The sequence below is a fragment of the Anabrus simplex genome, chromosome 2, assembly GCF_040414725.1.
Source record: "Anabrus simplex isolate iqAnaSimp1 chromosome 2, ASM4041472v1, whole genome shotgun sequence".
In the NCBI taxonomy this organism is placed as follows: domain Eukaryota; kingdom Metazoa; phylum Arthropoda; class Insecta; order Orthoptera; family Tettigoniidae; genus Anabrus; species Anabrus simplex.
The window spans coordinates 639,194,020-639,209,539 of NC_090266.1; the positions used below are offsets into that span (position 1 = coordinate 639,194,020).

The window sequence follows — 15,520 nt, forward strand, 5'->3', positions numbered from 1 at the left end:
TTATTTTAGCTGCACACATACTGATTGAGGGCGTTAGACAATAACCGTACACACAGTACTGCTAAACATTTGGTAGGATGACATTTTAACACATTTTCATCTTCATTATTGTCCAGGATTCATGACCAATTAAAAAAAAAAAATGGAAGAGAGACATTTGAAAATGTGATGAAGTGTTGGGACACCCTATGAAGAACAGATATTTGCATTATGAATAGAGGAATAGGCCCCAGGCTCTGGAATTATGACACAAACAATATCATATTTGACCCTGATAGTCAATTTCTTGTAGAGAGGAAAATAAGTGCAATACTTTTTCTTGTCTGCTTCAGAGTAAACTTAATTTAGAGCAAAATTTTGCCTCAACAGCTTACTGAAAGATGATGGGAAGTTGGGGAAAAGTATGTCCACATTTTTCACTACTAAACCTCAAGAGTTATTCATCTCTTACCTTGGGTGTCTGAAGCTTGTCATCATCAGGGTCCATTAAATGGTCAGCTTGCTGTACACTGCTTTCATCATTGTTCTCCTTAGGAAATGGACATCTTCAAACCATGAACCTTTGTATGATTTTCTATTATTCCTTAGCTTGTTCTGAAATGTAAACAAAAGCAATGCCTGCGATATTGTGTACTGCCCAGCTATAGAGGGACATCAAGGACAGAGGCTCTGTCTTCCTCTACTGTACCATTTGGATCTTCTATCTCAAGGATATATCAAAGAACAGTGAAGCCTTCATATTGTCCCCTTCAAATTTGAGTCAAAATAAGCATTTTATTACGTGTCTTCAATGGCTAGTAACATTCATTTCATTGGAAGTGCAGTGTTAACATTTATTCAAGAGTAGCTGTGTATTCAGTCAGAAAGTGGTCTGACTGGTTTTGGGCAAGTGCAGACTACTGATTATTTTAGCCTGTCGATCGATACCATATGCTAGCCACGTGACCAACAAGAAATTTTCAAGGTTGCTTCCGACTGTACGCGATGCGTGTCGGAACTCGCTCTGAGCCGAGTAACTTCTAGAAGGACTACAACCAATTACAGGACGTCAGGACCACCAATTACTTGTTAGAAAAGTGCCACACCTCCACAGCATAAGACATATAAGCTCGGGATCGCTATTAATCAAATCTCTCTTTTGCCTTATCTTAACTTTTTTTTTTGCTATTTGCTTTACGTCGCACCGACACAGATATGTCTTATGGCGAAGATGGGATAGGAAAGGCCTAGGAAGTGGAAGGAAGCGGCCGTGGCCATGGAAAACCATCTTCAGAGCTGCCGACAGTGGGCACTATCTCCCGTATTACTGGATACTGGCCTTTGTCAAGACATTTATTCAACGTGTTGGTATTTGAACAAATTCTAAAACTGTTTGTGTCAGTTTCAGCCATCATCGAAACTCAAGAAGGAGGAGGAACTCAACAATTCAGGACAATCACTTACACCAGGGTGCTTCACCTACCTTCAAGAGGAGCTGATAATTCATTGCTGGAAATGGACTTAGCTGTCGTCATGCCCTGTTAAATGTAAGCAACTTCTAACTTGAGAGAGAGAGAGAGAGAGAGAGAGAGAGAGAGAGAGAGAGAGAGAGAGAGAGAGAGAGAGATTATTATTTTTTTTTTGCTAGGGGCTTTACGTTGCACCGACACAGATAGGTCTTATGGCGGTGATGGGATAAGAAAGGCCTAGGAGTTGGAAGGAAGCGGCCATGGCCTTAATTAAGGTACAGCCCCAGCATTTGCCTGGTGTGAAAATGGGAAACCACGGAAAACCATTTTCAGGTCTGCCGATAGTGGGATTCGAACCTACTATCTCCCGGATGCAAGCTCATAGCCGCGCGCCTCTACGCGCACGGCCAACTCGCCCGGTTGAGAGAGAGAGCGAACCGGACGACCTGCATTATGTGTGTAGAATCAACCAACCACCCATGAGGAGATCTAGTTCCATCACAAATTTAAGTACACTTTTGTGATATTATTGCTGTCCATCTATGTAGAAATAGTACATACCTCTTCATTGAAATATATATATATTAGTGCAATTTTGCAATATTTTCACATTTTCATCTCTTGGTGCCATGGTAGTGTTGGTACATTGAGTGTGAATGTAATTTGGATTCTATTAATGTAGTTTGCTATAGAATGTCTTCCAAGGTCATCTCTAATTTCCATGCAAATACTTAATATGTAAAAGTAATGGTCTTCTCGGATAAAATATAATTTAATTAAATAATTCTGGATTCATGAAGTCTTGTGGGATAGAATTTGCGTTGTGTCTCATATGATGAATTTCACTGTGTATTTCATCTTATGCATTACTACACATTTATGCAGGATAGTGTCATCGAATTCAGAGTTAAATTCAGATTTATGGTAGAACTAAAAATCACCACTAATAATAATAATAATAATAATAATAATAATAATAATAATAATAATAATAATAATAATAAATTTTGAGATCGGGTTAAACAAAAGATTAATGGTCATGGGTGATAAATAATATTTGCTGTTCTTGTGAGATATTTAATATGTGCTCTGTTAATGAATTATGGGCCTGGAATACGGCGATCCTGCAGGATTAATTTGTGGATTACTTTTGAAAAGCATGCGTCTTGAGTCACCATGCGTTCCGTGAATTTTGAGCATGTGTTGAGTGATATATATGAGATTTAGGGATAATAATAATTTATCGTAACCCACTGACCACGTGTCCGGTGACATTTATATCTAACCCTACTGATGTGCGTGACGATTGTCGACCAGTTCTTCTGATTATAAAACTATTGAATTTCTATCGATCGACGTTATAATACCCCTGTTATTTTCTTTAAAGTGATTGCCATTATTCGATCACATGTCACTGATTATCGAATGTGATAACTTACCAGATAAGGTCATCTGACTATTCCATTGATAGAAAGTTATGATAAAAATCACAATATAATATTAAAATTCTAGAATTCTTCTGTAAATAGTATACGTAAATAAAATACGTGTGTCCTATGTGTGAATGTGGAATGAATGATGTAGTTAGAAATATTTTTCTCATGTGATTTATTGATGGTTCATGGTGTGGGTTACTGCAGTCATGTCCTAGTTCGTGAACCATGGGCAACGACTGAGTGGCCTAGTAAGTGGTCCTGAGAGTCGGGATACCAGTGCTATGGAATGGGAGTGGGCATCTCGGACATATTCTGAGTCATGGCGCTCCTTGTGCGCAGGCGGCTAGGACTATACAATTCACTGGTGGTCCATAACCTGTTAGAAGAGAGATCCTCACTTGGACTATGTGCAAGTATGGTAGCATCCTGCTTCATGAATTTACTGAGCTCAGAACATTTTAAGCAAGCCTCTGACCTGTGGGATTAACGGAGTCCCACTCCCATTTGACAGGCAAGGGACTCCTTGGAAACAACTTGGCGGACGAAATGGAATTCAATGGGGAGCTATCAATTTAATGGGGCTTATGGAAGAAAGAAAGTAGAACTGGCTGAGTCAGCAAAGAGGATGCATCTGGATGTGCTAGGAGTAAGTGATATTCGGGTAAGGGGAGATAACGAGGAAGAGATAGGAGATTATAAAGTGTACTTGACAAGTATTAGAAAGGGAAGGGCAGAGTCTGGGGTAGGGCTCTTTATCAGGAATACCATTGCACGCAACATAGTTTCCGTTAGGCACGTAAATGAGCGAATGATGTGGGTAGATTTGTCAGTTGGAGGAATTAGGACTAGAATTGTCTCCACCATGTGAGGGTGCAAATGAGGATGAAGTTGAAAAATTTTATGAAGCATTGAGTGACATTGTGGTCAGGGTCAACAGCAAGGATAGAATAGTGCTAATGGGAGATTTCAATGCGAGAGTTGGGAAGAGAACTGAAGAATACGAAAGGGCGATTAGTAAGTGTGGGGAAGATATGGAAGCTACTGGACTTCTGTGCTAGTATGTGTTTAGCAGTTACGAATACATTCTTCAAGCATAAGGCTATTCATCGCTACACATGGGAGGCTAGGGGTACCAGATCCATAATAGACTATATCTTAACAGACTTTGAATTCAGGTAATCTGTTAGGAATGTACGAGTTTTCCGGGGATTTTTCGATGATACAGACCACTATCTGATCTGTAGTATCTCTAGGCCTGGGTAGAGAAAGTGAAATCTGTCTGAAAACGAATAAGGGTAGAAAATCTCCAGGACAAGGAAATTAGACAGAAGTACATGGATATGATTAGTGAGAAGTTTCGAGCAGTAGACAGTAAGCAGGTTCAGGATATGGAAAATAAAAGGGTGGCATACAGGGATGCTGTAGTAGAAACAGCAAGGGAATGCCTAAGAACAACTGTGTGTAAAGATGGGAAAAGGCGAACATCTTGGTGGAATGATGAAGTGAGAGCAGCTTGTAAATGTAAAAAGAAGGCTTATCAGAAATGGCTCCAAACAAGGGCTGAGGCAGACAGGGATTTGTACGTAGATGAAAGAAACAGAGCAAAACAAATAGTTGTTGAATCCAAAACGAAGTCATGGGAAGATTTTGGTAATAACCTGGAAAGGCTAGGCCCAGCAGCAGGGAAACCTTTCTGGACAGTAATAAAGAATCTTAGGAAGGGAGGGAAAAATGTAATGAACAGTGATTCGAGTAATTCAAGTGAACTCATAATAGATCCCAGGGAATCACTGGAGAGGTGGAGGAAATAATTTTAACATCTTCTCAGTGTAAAAGGAAATCATCTTGGTGGTGTTGCGAACAGCCAAGTTCATGGGGAGGAGGAAAATTATGTTGGTGAAATTACGCTTGAGGAAGTGGAAAGGATGGTAAATAAACTCCATTGTCAAAGCAGCAGGAATAGATGGAATTAGACCTGAAATGGTAAAGTATAGTGGGAAGGCAGGGATGAAATGGCTTCATAGAGTAGTAAAATTAGCATGGAGTGTTGGTAATGTATCCTCACATTGGACAAAAGCAGGAATTGCACCTATCTATAATCAAGGGAACAGGAAGGATTGCAACAACTATCGAGGTTATCTCATTGATTAGTATACCAGGCAATGTATTCACTGGCATCTTGGAAGGGAGGGTGCGATCAGTCGTTGAGAGGAAGTTGGATGAAAACCAGTGTGGTTTCAGACCACAGAGAAGCTGTCGGGATCAGATTTTCAGTATGCGCCAGGTAATTGAAAAATGCTACGAGAGGAATAGGCAGTTGTGTTTATGTTTTGTAGATCTAGAGAAAGCATATGACAGGGTGCAGAGGGAAAAGATGTTCGCTATACTGGGAGACTATGGAATTAAAGGTAGATTATTAAAATCAATCAAAGGCATTTATGTTGACAATTGGGCTTCAGTGAGAATTGATGGCAGAATGAGTTCTTGATTCAGGGTACTTACAGGAGTTAGACAAGGCTGTAATCTTTCACCTTTGCTGTTCGTAGTTCACATGGATCATCTGCTGAAAGGTATAAAATGGCAGGGAGGGATTCAGTTAGGTGGAAATGTAGTAAGCAGTCTGGCCTATGCTGATGACTTGGTCTTAATGGCAGATTGTGCCGAAAGCCTGCAGTCTAATATCTTGGAACTTGAAAATAGGTGCAATGAGTATGGTATGTAAATTAGCCTCTCGAAGACTAAATTGATGTCAGTAGGTAAGAAATTCAACAGAATTGAATGTCACATTGGTGATACAAAGCTAGAACAGGTCGATAAGTTCAAGTATTTAGGTTGTGTGTTCCCCCAGGATGGTAATATAGTAAGTGAGATTGAATCAAGGTGTCGTAAAGCTAATGCAGTGAGCTCACAGTTGCGATCAACAGTATTCTGTAAGAAGGAAGTCAGCTCCCGGACGAAACTATCTTTACATTGGTCTGTTTTCAGACCAACTTTGCTTTACGGGAGCGAAAGCTGGGTGGACTCAGGATATCTTATTCATAAATTAGAAGTAACAGACATGAACATAGCAAGAATGATTGCTGGTAAAAACAAGTGGGAACAATGACAGGAGGGTTCTCGGAATGAGGAGATAAAGGCTAATTTAGGAATGAACACGATGGATGAAGCTGTACGCATAAACCATCTTCGGTGGTGGGGTCATGATTGGAGGAGGATAGGTTCCCTAAGAGAATAATGGACTCTGTTATGCAGGGTAAAGTAAGTAGAGGTAGACCAAGACGACAATGGTTAGACTCAGTTTCTAATGATTTAAAGATAGGAGGTATAGAACTAAATGTGGCCACAACACTAGTTGCAAATAGAGGATTGTGGCGACGTTTAGTAAATTCACAGAGTCTTGCAGACTGAATGCTGAAAGGCATAACAGTCTATAATGATCCTGGTCCATGGAATTTGGACAGCCAAAGTAGGGGACTGTCTGTAGGGGTGAAGTACAGTGAGGACTTTGAGGGCCCTGGGACCGCTACGGTAGCTGTGAAGGCCCTTCAGGAACTCTGAAAATTGGTGACAAGAGGGGGCTCTGGTTAAGACGCAGCAGGTCGTTATGCTACTTAGGTTCCAAAATGGGTAAAAAAGTAAATAAATGCAATGTAAATTTTAATCTTATACCAGTTGCATAGTATTATTTGAAGTAATTCCACATACTGTATATGAGTTGACTATGTTTGTAAGTAGAATTTTGTGAACAATATAAATTTATTAAGGATGATCCATTTGTTTAATAGAAAAAAATTGTTAGCATAAATTGTATATTATTGTATTCTAGAAAAAAATTTTTTTTTTCCTTCTCTTGTTAATTTAAAATTTAGTGCTTGACAATAATGTATTTTAGTGTACCATTTGCCACCGAGGTAGACACCTCATTTGCAAATAATGATATTTTGATTTGATAATGTATGTATGTATGTATGTATGTATGTATGTATGTATGTATGTATGTACGTACGTACGTATGTGATTTATTGAAATGTGGTTCTGACCTGACCCCGTGTTCACCACGGTGGCCTCAGGTTATTTCGGCATTGTTTGTACTAATTTATCTTGTGGAAAGGATTGTGTTTAGTGAATTTTATTGCATATTTAAGTAAGATTCTACATTGTTGTGATCATAAAAATGAATAGGCCCGTACTATTTCAACCTCGCATGAACAAGGTTAAACAAGGTTAAATAAAGTTAATCAATGTAAGATTTTCAAGGTGTTTTGCAATGTTAACTTGTAAATGTCTTAAATTATTTCCAGTCACACTTTGAAGGAGTTTCATGGAAAAGCTGCTTCATTAAGATCATAATAATACTTGTAAAATATTAAATCGACATAATTATTTGATATTACATTAATTAAAATATTCTCAAGGATGTGAATTATTAAAGTTTTCTCAGAAATTATTTCAACAATATCAGTGAAATTATTAACGATTAAGACAAGATGATAATGTAAATGCTGTAAATATTAATTGTGAGAATTTTCAAGACGTTAATCAGGATTAACAAAATTTAATTAGGATGAAATTTCCATTTTTCATGATTTGTCAATGCGATAAGTGATAGCCAGTTTCTGTTAATTTTGTTGTTCAAATAAGTTAAGATGAGGTTCACCCTCTACATTTTGATTTTCTTCAACCCATATGAAGGCTGATTTTGGTTTTTATTTATATTTCAGTGTAATTCAGGCTTCGATGTGTCGGTGCAACGTAAAAAAAAAAGGAAGAATCAGATTGTAGCAATTTTGCAAAATAATCTTATGAGAAGAAATAAAAAAACGACATCAAGAATTTTTTTAAATTTTGTCAAATATGGTGTTTAAAATGTGCTATTAGCAATAAATGTCAAGCCATTGTTTTAGAATCTTTTTTCATTATTATCAGTCCTTGTCCCATTAGCTGCCTCTAAAAATAAGCAACGCCAGTTAACGTATGGTCCACCTCTGGATCTCTCGGCTGAGCCTGCCCGGGAAGTAGGGGGCAATATGATGCTTACTCCTAATGAGGATGACAAGGGAAAGTTGTGAGCTATTCACTTTTATCTGCCTTTATTCACAGGTTATATGAATTCATTCTCCCTCACAATCTTTCCTCAAATAGGAAAGGCACATCACAATACTATTATATGGATGCATATAGTTTTCCTTTCCAACTCTTCATCATATTTCAGGCTGCTGAGGCTTAAACTTACTGAATTATTTAATATTACCTTGTTCAGTGGTGAAGTTAAGGCTCTCTTTACACTTAACCATATTTTGTCTACAATCCAAAATAAAATACTAAAATAATTAAAATATTTGAAATTAAATAAATTAATATATTTTAAAATGAATTTAAATAAATAAGAGACAAAATTAATATTAAAAATTGATATAATTTAAGTTAAATTTAAGACTTAATGTGAACATTAAATAATTAAGGTCATCAGAGTTGAGTATGAGTAATATTGAAGTGCAGTGCATGATCCTAATAAATTATAGAATGAAACAAAATCAAAACAATTAATAATATATACCGTACATAACAATAGATTACCTAATATGTTTTCCTTACAGATATAATGAAACATTATTATGTGGGTACTATTAATACACTGACTGACAGAGCAAAAGCAACACCAAGAAGGAGTGGTCAGAACTTTATGCCAATTGCAGGGTAGACTGACGTCACTGAGGTATGCTCATGATGTGAAATGCGCCGCTGTGCTGCGCACGTAGCGAACGATAAATGGGACACGGCGTTGGCGAATGGCCCACTTCGTACCGTGATTTCTCAGCCGACAGTCATTGTAGAACGTGTTGTCGTGTGCCACAGGACACGTGTATAGCTAAGAATGCCAGGCCGCCGTCAACGGAGGCATTTCCAGCAGACAGATGACTTTACGAGGGGTATGGTGATCGGGCTGAGAAGGGCAGGTTGGTCGCTTCGTCAAATCGCAGCCGATACCCATAGGGATGTGTCCACGGTGCAGCGCCTGTGGCGAAGATGGTTGGCGCAGGGACATGTGGCACGTGCGAGGGGTCCAGGCGCAGCCCGAGTGACGTCAGCACGTGAGGATCGGCGCATCCGCCGCCAAGCGGTGGCAGCCCTGCACGCCACGTCAACCGCCATTCTTCAGCATGTGCAAGACACCCTGGCTGTTCCAATATCGACCAGAACAATTTCCCGTCGATTGGTTGAAGGAGGCCTGCACTCCCGGCGTCCGCTCAGAAGACTACCATTGACTCCACAGCATAGACGTGCACGCCTGGCATGGTGCCGGGCTAGAGCGACTTGGATGAGGGAATGGCAGAACGTCGTGTTCTCCGATGAGTCACGCTTCTGTTCTGTCAGTGATAGTCACCGCAGACGAGTGTGGCGTCGGCGTGGAGAAAGGTCAAATCCGGCAGTAACTGTGGAGCGCCCTACCGCTAGACAACGTGGCATCATGGTTTGGGGCGCTATTGCATATGATTCCACGTCACCTCTAGTGCATATTCAAGGCACGTTAAATGCCCACCGCTACGTGCAGCATGTGCTGCGGCCGGTGGCACTCCCGTACCTTCAGGGGCTGCCCAATGCTCTGTTTCAGCAGGATAATGCCCGCCCACACACTGCTCGCATCTCCCAACAGGCTCTACGAGGTGTACAGATGCTTCCGTGGCCAGCGTACTCTCCGGATCTCTCACCAATCGAACACGTGTGGGATCTCATTGGACGCTGTTTGCAAACTCTGCCCCAGCCTCATACGGACGACCAACTGTGGCAAATGGTTGACAGAGAATGGAGAACCATCCCTCAGGACACCATCCGCACTCTTATTGACTCTGTACCTCGACGTGTTTCTGCGTGCATCGCCGCTCGCGGTGGTCCTACATCCTACTGAGTCGATGCCGTGCGCATTGTGTAACCTGCATATCGGTTTGAAATAAACATCAATTATTCGTCCGTGCCGTCTCTGTTTTTTCCCCAACTTTCATCCCTTTCGAACCACTCCTCCTTGGTGTTGCATTTGCTCTGTCAGTCAGTGTAAAATGCTCTTAAAACTAATTAATCCTCATAGGCACACATTCATTCATACTTCAACAATTCAGTCAGCTGTCCTCGGCAGATAGTCTTGACAGGCAATCTTAAATCTTGATAATGAGCTAGTTTCTCTGACCTGAGCTGGCAAGGTATTTCATAATCTGGCACCAGTCACCACAGATGATTTATTAACATTATTTGTGCCATGCACAGAAATAGAATGAAAGCAGCTTGAATGGGTATTTAGGTTGTTAAAAGATGATAAAGAGGTGAATTTAGAAGAAATATACAGTGATTTGTTTTCAGCTAACAATCTAAACACCATTCTTAAAATGTTTAACTGACAACGTTTATCAGGCTTCAGCCATGAGAGAGCCTGATAGTATAGGGTGATGTGAACATCATACCTGATATTGTAAATAAATCATAGGCAGGAGTTCAGTGTTTGTTGAAGTATAAGTGTTTGTTCCCTTGTCATGTCTACTAAGACTGATCTAGTAATTATTATTGCAATACAGAATAAGTGACCATAGTGTGCTACTCAGTACAAAGAACTAGAAAAAGAAAAGGCTACCCAGGAAAATAATTAATCAGAAATATTCTAAGTAGAATTATTCTTTAATACATCCCAGTTTAGATGTTTAACCCAACAAGCTGGTATTTCTTAAACAGATACTGTAGAGAACACAGACAACACTTCTTTGCCAGTTAATGATAGTTACATGGAATAAATTTCATTATTGACATTGAATCCTTGTGTTGAATAAAACAGAATAGGATTCTACCTTTTCAATATGGTTCAATATTCATGAACAGAATACAATTACATATTTATTAACAGTGTATGTTTCGTCCTTATGAGAGACATCTTCAGCTGTAAGAAGATTGAGTATAAGAAATCCAAGGTTACACAACAAATAGTTAGCTAAAGAGTGCATGACATGTAGTTGTTAAAAAGGCACTATAGTTCAATATGCATCCAATGTTAAATAGGAATCCAAATGTGTTGGATTGTACAGTCTCAATAAAAAAGTGTGTGGCAAAGAGTAAAACTGGTAAATGCATTAAAATAGAAAGAATGTCTTTAAATATTGCATTCTTAAAATTAAGTGAAATCTGGTTAAGATATCACAAGAATAAAATGTTTCCGTTTACATGTTGACGTTGCATCACTTTATGTTTCCTGAAGCCAGGGGATCTCCTCCCTAATTTGAGACAATGACAATTCCCATAAAATGTTGATCGAATGGAGCAAATCAGCGAAGAACTCTAAGATTAAGAGAAGTTTTAATCTTCGTGAAGAAGGAGTATATAAAAAAAAAAAAAAAACAGAAGAAGAGAAATTGGAGTGAAGTTAGAAAAAGGAAATAGAAAACTGAGAAAGGAAAGGAAAAATATACAGTATAAGTACTCACCTGCAGGTCTCACTGTACAGGTGTGTGTGTGTGTGTGTGTGTGTGTGTGCGCTTTTGACTGGGCTATGTGATGACAACTATTGTTAGCAGGTAGGGGAAGAAAAAGGAATGGATGGGGCTAATGTATGGAGAAGGAGGGGTAGAATTTGCGATGTTTCTTGTACTATTACGGTTTTGTTGAAATACAGAAAAAATGTAATTATTTCTTCAAAAATAATGTCGTAGCTGTCATTTATTTCATTCAGATTATAACTGGGGCTAAACCTATGGTCTGGGCCGATGACCTCGATGTTAGGCCCCTTTAAACAACAAGCATCATCAACAAACCTATGGTCTAAATGAATGAAAAAATATTCTCTTAAATGTTCATTCAAGTACCCTTGTTGACCATGCATAAGATTTTAAGATCATGGCCAATGGGGAAAAAAGGAATTATTATAATCAGACATGTGTGTGCTCATTGCTGGATATATTTTGTTTCTTTGCATTGCTGTGTTCCTGGTAATGAATTCCTAGAACATCTTCATATAGCCCATGCCCCCACCAAACTTACCCATCCACCACATCCATACAGTAGGACATGCAAGGGAGCGAGTACTTAAATTTTTCTTTTCTTTCCCAGTTTTTCTGTTTTTTCCTTCTTTCTTTTCCTTCTTTCTTTTCCTTATTTCACTCTTTCTTTTTAGACTCCTGCTTCATAAATATGACTTCTCTTAATCTTCAAGTTCTTTATTGATTTGCTCTATTCATTCCAACGTTTATCACAATGATCACTCTCTCAAATTAGAGAGGAGTACCCCTGACAGCTTAGCCTCTCAGTGACGGGAGGCATTTGAGTGCCACTTTACACAGCAGACGGAGGTGATTCTTGTGTGAGCACTAAGAAAATGCAGTGATCTCTCTTAAAAATTCACTGTTATAATAGTTAAACTCAGATTAATTCCAAGCATTTACAGTAGAGACTCAAAACAATGTGGTTTACATTCATTGATTTTATATTTACCTTACGGTCTACTAATGGAGAAGAGACCTTCTACATTTTGTACGGACTGAAAGTGACATTCTTGTATTTACATGCATTGTTTAATGAAAACTAGGGTAATCGTTGCCTCAGGAACTTTGAGCAGAAGAATCGGGGACAATAGTTCAAAGATTAATTTAGCACAAATCCCAGGTTAATGGGATGGTTAGCTCATGAGAAAGACGGCATGTACGACGGTATGTTTTATCTTCCGTTTCTTGGTCATGCATACCGTGCAATCCGATTCTCTGTAATATGCGTCCACTCTTGCTTTGCTCAGTGCAGTCTGCTGTAGGGCTGTTATCATTTGATTTATTAAAACTTAATTACTTCTCATTCATTCAAACTGCACTGTGCCATGCTTCTGCACCATATAATATTGTATTTCAAAGTGACAGGGAGTCAAGTCATTATGAGATGTAAGAGGTTTCAAGGTGTTGAAAGAATGATAGGAATCCTAGCCAGATGATGTCAGCATTTATATCTACGTAAGGAAACGTTGTGTAGTGATACATACATCCGCTAGAATGCAGCAGAAAAGTCTACATGCTCTCAAGCAGAAAGAGGTCAGACTATTTCAAACTCTTTAGAAAGAAAGAAAGAAAGAAAGAAAGAAAGAAAGAAAGAAAGAAAGAGGACTAATTTAGGCTAATTCATACATACAAAGGAGGCAGAGATCTTCACCTTCAAAGTTATACCATTTCCATCTTGAGTACTTTAAAACTTTACAAGCTAAAATAAAATGAATTCAGGCCTACAGTGGTGTATACCACACATGGAGGTCCTTAGCAGGTGAAGAAAAGAAGGTCTATACAACGTACTGAGGTTGGCGTCAATGGGTTAAAGTGATGCAATGTCAACATGTAAAAGGAACATTTTATTCTTGTGATACCTTAACTAGATTTCACTTAGTCTTAAGGACAATAGATTTAATGACGTTCTTTCTATTTTAATGCGTTTACAACTTTTACTTTCACCGTGCACCTTTTAACATCAAGTGTTTTGTATTTCTTTTTGGAACTGTACAGTCCAACACATATGGATCCCTATCTAACACCAGATGCATATTGAACTATAGTGTGTCAGTTTTTTCTGAACTATTTACTGTGCATCCTTAACTTTTTGGACTTCTTGTACTCAATCCTCTTACAGTTGATGATGTTCCTCATAGGAATGAAACATACACTGTTAATAAATATGTAAATGTATCTGTTTATAAGTTATTGAACAGTATTGGAATAGTGGACTCCTCCCCTATTTTATTCAACACAGGGATTCATTGTCAGTATGGGCTAAAAATAATGAAATTGATTTCATGTAATGGTCAAGCCAACCAGGCTTATAAAAAAGCTAGTACCTTTATGTTTGAAAATTAAGATCTCCAAAATCAGTAAAGATATACTTTCCCTGAACCATGCTTAACTAATAACTTAGTTCCCAAATTCACAAAATCAGAAGAAATCTTTTATTTCTAATTGGAGAGAAATCTTTTCTAAATGTACAACTTTATAATGCTCATCTAACAGCTCCTCAACTGATGGCCCTGTTGGAATGGGATTCCTTTCTTTCTTCCTTCCTTCCTTCCTTCCTTCCTTCCTTCCTTCCTTCCTTCCTTACTTCCAGAAACAAATTAATAAAAAACTTCATAATATCATAGTCAAAAGACATAAATGTTAAAAAACTCGAAAATCTCAAATTCTCTAAGCTCATCAATAATTCTAAAGAAGAAAAATTCCCAATTAACACTAACACTATTTCCGACAGAGTCTTTCATCCCCCACCTAAGAACCTAACAGGTGTATATTTTGATAATACAGAACTTGACATCTTTAATAAAGTTTCTCAACACAATTGGTTCAGTTTTCATAAATATAATGAAATCACCACTAAAATTGCAGAAGTAGAGAAAGTCATCTCTAAAATACCTACTGTAAAACATGAGCAGCATAAATTTGAGGTAAAGAAAAAACTGTCTGCTTTAATTAATGAGCAGAATTTAAGAACATCTCCTTTGTTCATTAGAGTCTCTAATGACCTAAATAAAAAATTACAGATAATCTCATTGTTACTAAAGCTGACAAGAGAAATACTACTGTGATAATGTACAAGGAAGATTACATTTTAAAAAACTGAATCATTCTTCAAACAGTTCCTTTATAAAAGTAAATAAAGACCCTACTACTCAGATTCAATGAACTCTCAATCAGATCTTAAAAAATGCTTCCTTCACCTTAAGCGACCAAGATACCTCTAAAATTATTAATATGAACCAAGGACTTCCTATAGCAAGAGCATAATTCATAAAGATGGAGCCCCCATTACTTTAGTAACCTAAAAAACCTCTCAGTTTATTCATAATTTTCAAATTAACATTATACTTTCCATAACAATTCTTCTATTAAGAATTCAGTTGAGTTCTGCAACATTGCTAAACATCTTAATCTACAACTTGCACACACTATCCATTCTTTCAACATTTCCAACATGTGCTCAAATATTCCCATAAAAGACACCATCAATATAATTAATGATTACCTCCGGCAACATAGTAAGCGCAGTTAACATGAAACAGATGATTTTTCCTACTATTTTAGTTTTAGTTCTTTCTGATAATTTCTCATCCTGTGACAGTTTATACCAGCAAACAGCTTTTCCAATAGGGACACCAGCTTCAGGAATCCTGGCAGAAATCTATACTGACAATTTAGAGAAGCTCAAAATCCTAAATAACATCAAAGGTATTGTGTTATGTGTTATATAAGTTGACGATATCTTTGCGAATATTGACCAACAAAATCACTAGTAGTTCAATAGTATTACAACAGATCAACTCATTACACCCTTCCATTAAGTGTACACTAGAATCTGAAATGAATAACTCATTTTCCTTGCCCATTACAGTAACCAGAAATAAAAAAATTTCTTTCAAAATTTTTAGTTTAATTTACAGAGCTCACAATAATCCCTTGTCACAGGAAGATATTTAAAAGGAAATTCAAGCCATCTACACAATCACAGCTGGTAACGGTTACAATAAAAATTTCATGGTCAGAAACATCAATAAAATAGAAGCAAACCAAATTCCACACTCATCAAAAACCCTAACAAAAAAGATTTTTCCACTTTGACACACAGTACACCAGTAACATTTTC

The 15,520-nt window shown here is 37.9% G+C and overlaps 1 protein-coding gene across 2 annotated transcripts in view; it reads right to left on the minus strand.

Moving 5' to 3' along the window:
• Window positions 1–15,520, minus strand: part of ClC-a (chloride channel protein 2) — a 625,116-nt gene that overhangs the window by 172,661 nt on the left and 436,935 nt on the right. The window lies entirely within an intron of this gene.